Source organism: Oryctolagus cuniculus, chromosome 10 (genome assembly GCF_964237555.1).
Source record: "Oryctolagus cuniculus chromosome 10, mOryCun1.1, whole genome shotgun sequence".
NCBI lineage: Eukaryota > Metazoa > Chordata > Mammalia > Lagomorpha > Leporidae > Oryctolagus > Oryctolagus cuniculus.
This window is the reverse complement of record NC_091441.1, coordinates 102,893,461-102,901,513: the sequence shown is the minus strand read 5'-3', so window position 1 is coordinate 102,901,513 and position 8,053 is coordinate 102,893,461.

Genomic DNA, 8,053 nt, shown 5'->3' with positions numbered 1-8,053 from the left:
TTGTAATTCTTTTAAGTTAAAAAACAAAGAATACAGGCAGGCTCTCAGTGTGAATGGTGAACTGCTCCTTCAAGGGCCCAGGAGAGAGACACTGGATGGGGAAGGGTGTGGTGACGGTGAGACAGAGGCCCCGTGAGCTGGATGGTGAAGACGGGACAGCAGCTGGGAAGGGGAGAAGCCAGCAAGCTGGGCAGGGAAGCCTTTGGAGCAAAGGCCCCAGGCAGGACTGGACCATCCCTGCTGGGAACCAACGAGGGCACCCGCCTGTTAGCCTGTAGGGCTGAGGCTAAGGAGCAGCGGGGCAAGTCTGGGTAGGGAAACCAGGGAGGTAATAAGGACAGCAGTCCTGAGATGCTCCAATGCCAAGGGTGGGGGGAGGGTGACTAGAGGCAGAGGTTGAGTGACATTCAATGGAAGGGAGCAGGCTTCCGCCAAACCCATCCTCTGCACCCAGACCTGCTCCAATCTGGAAGGCGATCGACTGCCCCCAACCAGCACTGTCGCCTCCTATTTTCTGAAGGCTCTGTGTTAGGCGCAAGGAGGAGGGGACACAACAAAGGCCAACGACGGTGGTTGCAAAACAGTGCTGCTGCTTCCCTGACATACTCCAGCCAACTGGGAGACTCCAGTTCCCCGATCCTGCAATACAGAGCCCCTTTAGTGATTCAATCCTAACCGGTAAGACACAGTTGGAATGACTCTGCGTGACCTGAAGCACATTCATAGAAGGCAATAAAAGCTCCCTCCCCTCACCCTCTCTCTGCAGTGATAACGAGTAAGCCCAGACCGTAGATGAAGGGGCACGTAGGTTCCAGCCAACCAGAGTCCCGGCTAACGTCCCTGGCACCAGTTGTGCGGGAGACCCAGTCTTCAGGTGCTTCTGCCCCAGCCTCTGACACCCTTGAGGAGAAGAAAACAAGGGTGTCAGTGTTTCAGCCCCTATGTTTTGGGATGTTTCTTGTGCAGCAATTGGTCCCTGTGATGTGGGATGGGTAGGCATCTAGTTAAGTCTATGGAGAGGGAAGCCCCAACCCCTACCTGTCAGTCAAGGCGTCCTGTATTGCACCTGCTACATCCTGACCTGAGTGCAGAGAGGAAAGGAGGGGGAAGGTGCGTGGGGGGGGACTCTCAGCAGGTGCTGCACTGGTCTCTTGGGTGCTCATTGGCTGTTTCCCTTGTCTTTCAGCCTGTATGAGAATATAACATTTTCCCTCGGCTGCCTCCCTCTGTGCACAGACCCTCCCTCTTGCAGGCACTGCTCTGTTTCCCTTCCTCCCTAGTCTCTGGGCTGTTCCTTGGCCCCCTCAGCTGGATTTCTGTGTGTTGGGCGGCCCACACTCACGCCCAAACACATGTTTGTTCCTGCACTGCCAAATAAACTGTTCTGGTTTGCACACAACCCCTCTCTCCACTTAGTATTTCCATCTCTGCACGAGATGAGAACCTGGGTGAAAAATGGATCGCTTCCCTGAACATAACAGCTAAGCATTTTCCATTTTATTTTAAACTTCCCAGATATCATATCTAAGGAATGCAAAATTTGCTGATGAGTAGCTAGGTTCTCATTACTTACTCATTATCCTATTAGGGGACACTTACACTGATTCCAAATTTTTGCTTTAAAAAGATTTGCCATGAATAAATTTCCAAATTATGACTTAAAATGCAATTTGTAAGTTGGGTAAATAGAGAAATTATGAAAATTCATAAAAGAAGAGTTGACTAATTGGTCTTGATTGTGGGAAAGGCTAATTTAGAAACTGTCCTAGACTCGCAAGTGGAATTTATATCACCAAGCGTCCGCTGTGCTGTTTCAAGTTTTGACCATCAACACAAACGCCGTAAAAGAATACTGGCCTGGTGCCCCAGCTCCCTGGAGGCTTTGTGGCCTGCTCTGTGACCTAGGGGGCCTGGATAAGCCCTCGGACTGCATAGTGCTGGCCCTGGTACTGCAGGCTCCCTGGCTGTTTCCTCTCACCGCCCACTTGGCTGTGAACTGTGCCTTCACTGTGGGTGTGGTTTGGTGGCCGCCTTTCGGTCGCCACCTGCTTTCTGCCCCACCCTGACCCACACAGTCCTGCAGTCTGCGGGCCTGAGCCAGCTAGCAATGCACAGCAGGCCATACAGGGTGTTCCATGCACACAGCCTGGAAACTGGCAATGTTGCTATCTGTGTGCACACACAGAAACGTCATCAAGAAGCTCTGTAGGACGGAAAACAAGACAACAGAAAAGCCAACCCTGGGGCAGAACAAGGGTGTATTATGCTATCCTCTGTATAAACATGCAACGCAGGGGCTGGCGTGGTGGCAGAGTCGGTTAAACCACTGCCTAGAATGCCCACAGCCCATATCACAGTGCCTGGGTTCGAGTCCCACCCCAGCTTCCAATCCAGCTCCCAGCTAATGCACATTCTGGGAAGTAGCAGATTATGGCCCAAGTACTTGGGTCCCTGTCATCCATGTGAGAGACCCTGATGGAGTTTCTGGCTCCTGGCACTGGCCTGGCCCAGCCCTGGCTATTTCAGTCATTTGGAGGGGGGTGAACCAGTGGATAGAAGATCGCTCTCTCTCTCTGCCTTTGAAATAAATAAAAATACATAAGCATTTTAAAAACTTTAAAAATAAAATAAAATAGCCAGACACTCACATATCTAGATAGATAGATGCAGAGACAGATGAAGAATTCAGGACTTCAAAAGCAACAAACGCTCCCAGCTACCCCTGTGGTCACCAAGTGTCCACAACTTATTGTTCCCCAGGAAGTGCTCTATTTTACGCATGGGTAGGAATTTTGTTCCCTGCAGAGGTCAGCTGGAAAATGGCACATACGGGGGTGCAAGGAGTAAAGCCATTTCCCCAAATGCTTTCTTAGTCCCCAGGCTGACCTGCAGTTGAGACATCCATTGCTGGGGACTGGCGCTGAGCAGGACAGGTCCTGAGACCCCGAGTTGTCCTGGCCTCCGGTCTCCGGTCAACACAGAGCAAGTGACCACCGCTCATGACTGTGGCTGGGACCAGCCAGCTCAGGCAGGGCCTCGGCACAGGAGCTCCCAGGAGCTCACTCAGCAAAGTGGGGCTCTGCAGCTCCTTGCCCAGGCTGTGCAGCCGAGCCACCGAAACCCCGGAGGTCCTGGAGGGAAGCTGAGAAGTGACAGAGTGGAGATTTTCCAGATGTCTCCTTTGTACCTGTCAGGATTCAGCTTTGATGACAGAGCCATTAAGCTAGACAGAACACGTGTCCTGACTATTAAAGAGAGGCAGTGAAAATTGTGGGGAGGACACAGAGTGGACAGAAAGCCCTGCCCGAGGGCCACACCGGGCAGGAGGCAGAGGGGACTTGAAGGCAAGCCCGTCTCCGGAGGCTGGACCGCCACTTCCTCTGGATCTGCCACCTGCTCCCCACCGGTCACCAGGCTGCTGGAAGGGCACCCTTCTGCTTTCTCCTCCCTGCCTTCCCGCTGGGGTCTGTAACCATTAGGGAGTGAGCTGGGCAGGGTCTCCATGAAATTACCTTAGGACACAGGACACCGAGACAAAACGAGCCTTCGCTACCAACAGCTGGCGCCTCGGAGCCGTCACCAGGAGCCAGTCACCGGGCTCCATGCGTTACGCGCCACAGCCCCTTCCAGGTGGTGGCAATCCCCAAGCCTGTTTCCAGGTGACGCTGAGGCGCAGTGAGGCTGAGGCTGGCGCAGCAGGCTGGGTCTGAAGCCGCACGGTCTGTGCGTGCTCCCAGGACAGCAACGCGTCTCGCAGCTCATTTTGGAAGTCTCACCGCGATCTTCGGTCAGTGGTGCTTGTGAATGTGACACGCAGAGACGGTCCAGTATTTCCTAGCAGCCATGCTGCCAGCGGGCGGAGAGCAGGGCCCCGAGCACTCTTTATCCAGGAGTGACACCTGCACCCCAGGGGAGCACAGCCGGAGGGGGGTCTCCCCCTGCCTTGGTGTTGGGGTCACTAAGGGACTTTTTATATCCTTCTAGGGCCCGGATCCCTAACCCTCCTCCCACCCCAGCTCCTGGCTCCTGGCTTCAGATCAGCTCAGCTCTGGCTGCTGCGGCCATTTGGGGAGTGAACCAGCAGATGGACGACCTCTCTTTCTCTGGCTGTACCTCTCTCTCTGTAACTGTCTTTCAAATAAATAAAATAAATCTTAATAAAAAAAGATGACTGCAGCTTAAAAAAAAAGTCACACAGGGGACTGAGCCAAAACCCAGGCCATACTTCACCTGCAAGAGAAAACCACCAAACACGCATGGGAAGAAAGACCTCAGGGAGCTGGCTTTTGGAGAAAACAGACAAGAGGGTCGGGGCAGGGAGAAGAGATGGAGAGGAACACAGGCGGTTAATCCTTACAGAGCAACCTAGTTACCTGCAGTGAAGTCTGATGGGCCAGCCCAGGGCAGGCCCCTCCCAGCTCTGAACCAGCCCTGACCCTGGCAAAGGCAGGCAGGCAGGCAAGAAGTCCCCCAGTCTCAGTCCTTGGTCACCTTCTATCCCGTCTGTCCTTCTCCTGAGGCCATCTTCCTGTCACCGGCCTCTACACCGGAGTGAGCAAGGGACAGGGCTTGGACCATTCTGAGGAGAAAAGCTTCAGTAGTGTTGCGGTGAAAGCCACAGAGGCCGGGGTGGTGAGGGGTGTGGGTAGGATGGCAGAAGGCGGGAGAGGGTGTGAGGGTGCTGGCCAGCCCAATGCACTTGCAGACATGGGACCTGGCTATCTCAGGAATGGGAGCACGTGGACTACTGGATGGACGTTGGGTTCGTCGTCCGAAGGTCCTCTGCTATGCGACCTGACTTTGTCACCTTCCCCAGGCCTACGTCCATCAGGAAAGTAACAACCAGATGAGCCCCAAGGCCCCCAGCTCAAACATGGTTCAATACTCTCTCTAGCAGTGAGAAAATCCCTTAAAGGCACTGCAAAAGCTGCTTTCCTACCAAACCACAGGGAAAAACAGAAAAGAAAGAAGCGAGGCTGGCAGGCAGGGGCTGCAGTGGCCATGGGTCATAGCCGGACGCGGGGCAGTGTACAGGATGGCAGCTAAGGCTCTGGACTCCGCGGCCAGGGCCTGATAGACAGCTGGATGTGCTAGCCTGAGAAAGGCGTAGAAAGCCGGTGCTGTGGCTCACTTGGCTAATCCTCCGCCTGTGGCACCAGGACCCCGGGTTCTAGTCCCGGTTGGGGCGCCAGGTACTAGTCCTGGTTGCTCTTCTTCCAGTCCAGCTCTCTGCTGTGGCCCAGGAGGGCAGCAGAGGATGGCCCAGGTCCTTGGGCCCCTACACCTGCATGGGAGACCGGGAAGAAGTACCCAGCTCCTGGCTTTGTATTGGCGCAGCGCTGGCCGTAGCAGCCATTAAGGGAGTGAACCAATGGAAGGAAGACCTTTCTCTCTGTCTCTCTCTCTCACTGTCTAATTCTGCCTGGCAAAAAATAAAAGAGAGAGAGAGAGAGAGAGAGAGAGAGAGAGAGAGAGAGGCGTAGAGACAGCTTTGTCTCCAGCTCTGCTTTTTGTCCCCCGGCACTTTCCCTTGGCCTCTCACGTGGTACAATTTGGGGAGGTGATGCAGCGTGGATCCCCCGGGTTAGGTCACTTTGGGGTGACCCCAGGATGTCTCCACCTCCTGTTCCAGAGGTCCTGAGTCACGCAGATCTCTGTCCCCTCGGCCCCCCGTCCGGGGCAACATGGCCAGCTACTGTACGAGAACGTCCCTTAGTGATTAACTCATCAAACCCCAGTGCTACCCCTCAGACAACTGACTTGGCAAAGTCAGTCATTCCCAAGACACACCTGTCTCATCCTAAACCAGGGCAAACTCCTGCTTCAAGGCTCACAAGCCACGTCTGGGCGCTTTTCTCCCTCTACCAGTGCTTGGCATTTGTGTGACATAAAATGCTAATTTGTGCACTGAAATAATCTCAATTTTGTTAGCTTGCTTAATCACCTGGAGAGTAAAGCCTCCAAGCAGCTGTCTGATGCCAACAGATGTTCTTTCTACTCTGCTCAAACTGGACAAAGCCCTGGTCCTGCTGACTATGACCAATCCCACAAGGCCAGGGTCACTACCTGGAGTGGTTCACTATGGGCTCATTCTGGAAGCCAAAGACCCTACCTTTAAAAAGTGAACTGTGGAGGCCATCAATGAGGTGCAGTGGGTTAAGTTGCTTCCTGCAATGCCCACATCCCTTGAGCATGGGTTTGAGTCCCAGCTGTTCCACTTCTGATCTAGTTCCCGGCTAATGCGCCTGGGAAAGCAATGGAAGATGGTCCAAGTAATTGGGCCCCTGCCACCCACACAGGAGACTTGGATGGAGTTCTAGGCTCCTGGCTTCTGCCTGGCCCAGACCCGGCTGCTACAGCCACTTGGGAAGTGAACCAGTGGGTGAAAGATCTCTCTTTCTGGTTCTCCTTCTAATTCTGCCTTCCAAATAAAATAAAGTGAACCATGTATGCATGCTTCCAGGGCCACGTGTTTCAGAAAGCTCCGCGGGCTCCGCAGGCCCAGTTAGCAGCCCATGCACTGCTCGGCTGGATGAGCTCCTTCCCTCTCCAGCTCTCTGCTGTGCACTGACTGCATACCAAGCACCGGCTTCAGAAATGTCAAGATGAGGAAAACAGAGATGACTGCCCGCCTCGGGGAGCTGATTGAGACTTCAAAGGACTTTATCTGCAGACTTTCTTTCCAGAACTCTCCCCTCTACCTCCCTGGCTTCCATCCCTTCCATGCCGATCCCCACGCAAAGGCAATCGGCTGACTGTAATGCGCATCTACTCTGTGGCAAGCACCAGCTAAAGATGTCGCGTGGCCCATGAACCTTCAGAACGGTCTATGAAGCATACCCGGTTCTCACAGCCCCAGTTCCTGGGTCAGGAGAGTGCGGCACAGACAGGGAACGGTGGCTGCACAAGCCGGGAAGGCACAGAGAAAATAAAAGTGAGTCCAGGACCTTTGACGGCAGGATCCACACCTGTAGCTGCTGACGGGCTCCACCTTGCCCATTTAGGTCTCATTCCTTTTCTGCAGAGAACTGCTGGGGTTCTGCTCCCCCTCCCACACTACACAATGCCAGCAGCCTTTCCGTGCTTGCCCAAGGGTGGGGTTCAGCTCCCTCCCAAAATTAAACAGAAGCCAGGGCTGCACTGTAGACTGATGCTGTGGCATGAGCTTCGGACCACATCCCAGGCCTTCCAGGCTGTTCCAGGCGACCCTGGCCCAGCCTCCATCTACCCATGGCTACAGGTAGCCTCAGGGGCTATGGAGTAATTTTGGTAGATCTCTGGTCTGCCAGCTAAGAGCTCCCGAACCATCGAACCATCTCTAGCTGTGGCTCTGTGACCCTGAACTTGGCCTGTGGCCTACAGGGTGGAAGGAGAAGCCACAGGCAGGTGACACACCTGCCCTGGGAGGACAGTGGAGGCCAACAATCCACTTGGGTGCCCCACACCCACAGACACGTGCGGCCCACTCACTACAGGGAGGGCCGGTACGACCCGCTCACAGCGCAATGAAGGGGCCCTGCCACGAGGCAAACCTGTTTAGGCTTCTTCTCTTAGCGCTTTCCAGTCTCGCATTAAGCTCACATGAACTCCCGCATTCATTCCTCAATCAACAAAGCAACTCTGTGGAAAACCTACCCTGCGCTGTCAGGTCCTGCCTCTCTCTCATTCACTAACTGGCCGGGCCACTTGGGCCAGGTTGCATAACTCAGCTGTCTCAGCCCGTACTTGGAAGGGTTGTGGTGCGCAACAGAAATCCTGCAGGTACCGGCTGTGGCTCACGGGCGCCAGACACATGGGAGGTAGCCGGGGCTGGGGTGACCCACAAGTAAGAATCCCCTCCCAAAAGGAGTGCACCGTGACCTCGACAAGCAAGAGAAGGCGGGAGGCTTCTCCCGAGGGCGACCTCGGCGCCTCTGGGCTAAGCCCAGGAAGACAGGGATGAGCCAGTCCCATAGTCTCAATGGACGGCGGAGGGAAGTCAGCCACAGGGCCCCGGGCACTTAGGCCCCTGGGCAGGAGAGGCGGTCGCTGAGGTAGGAAGGGGAGGAGAAGA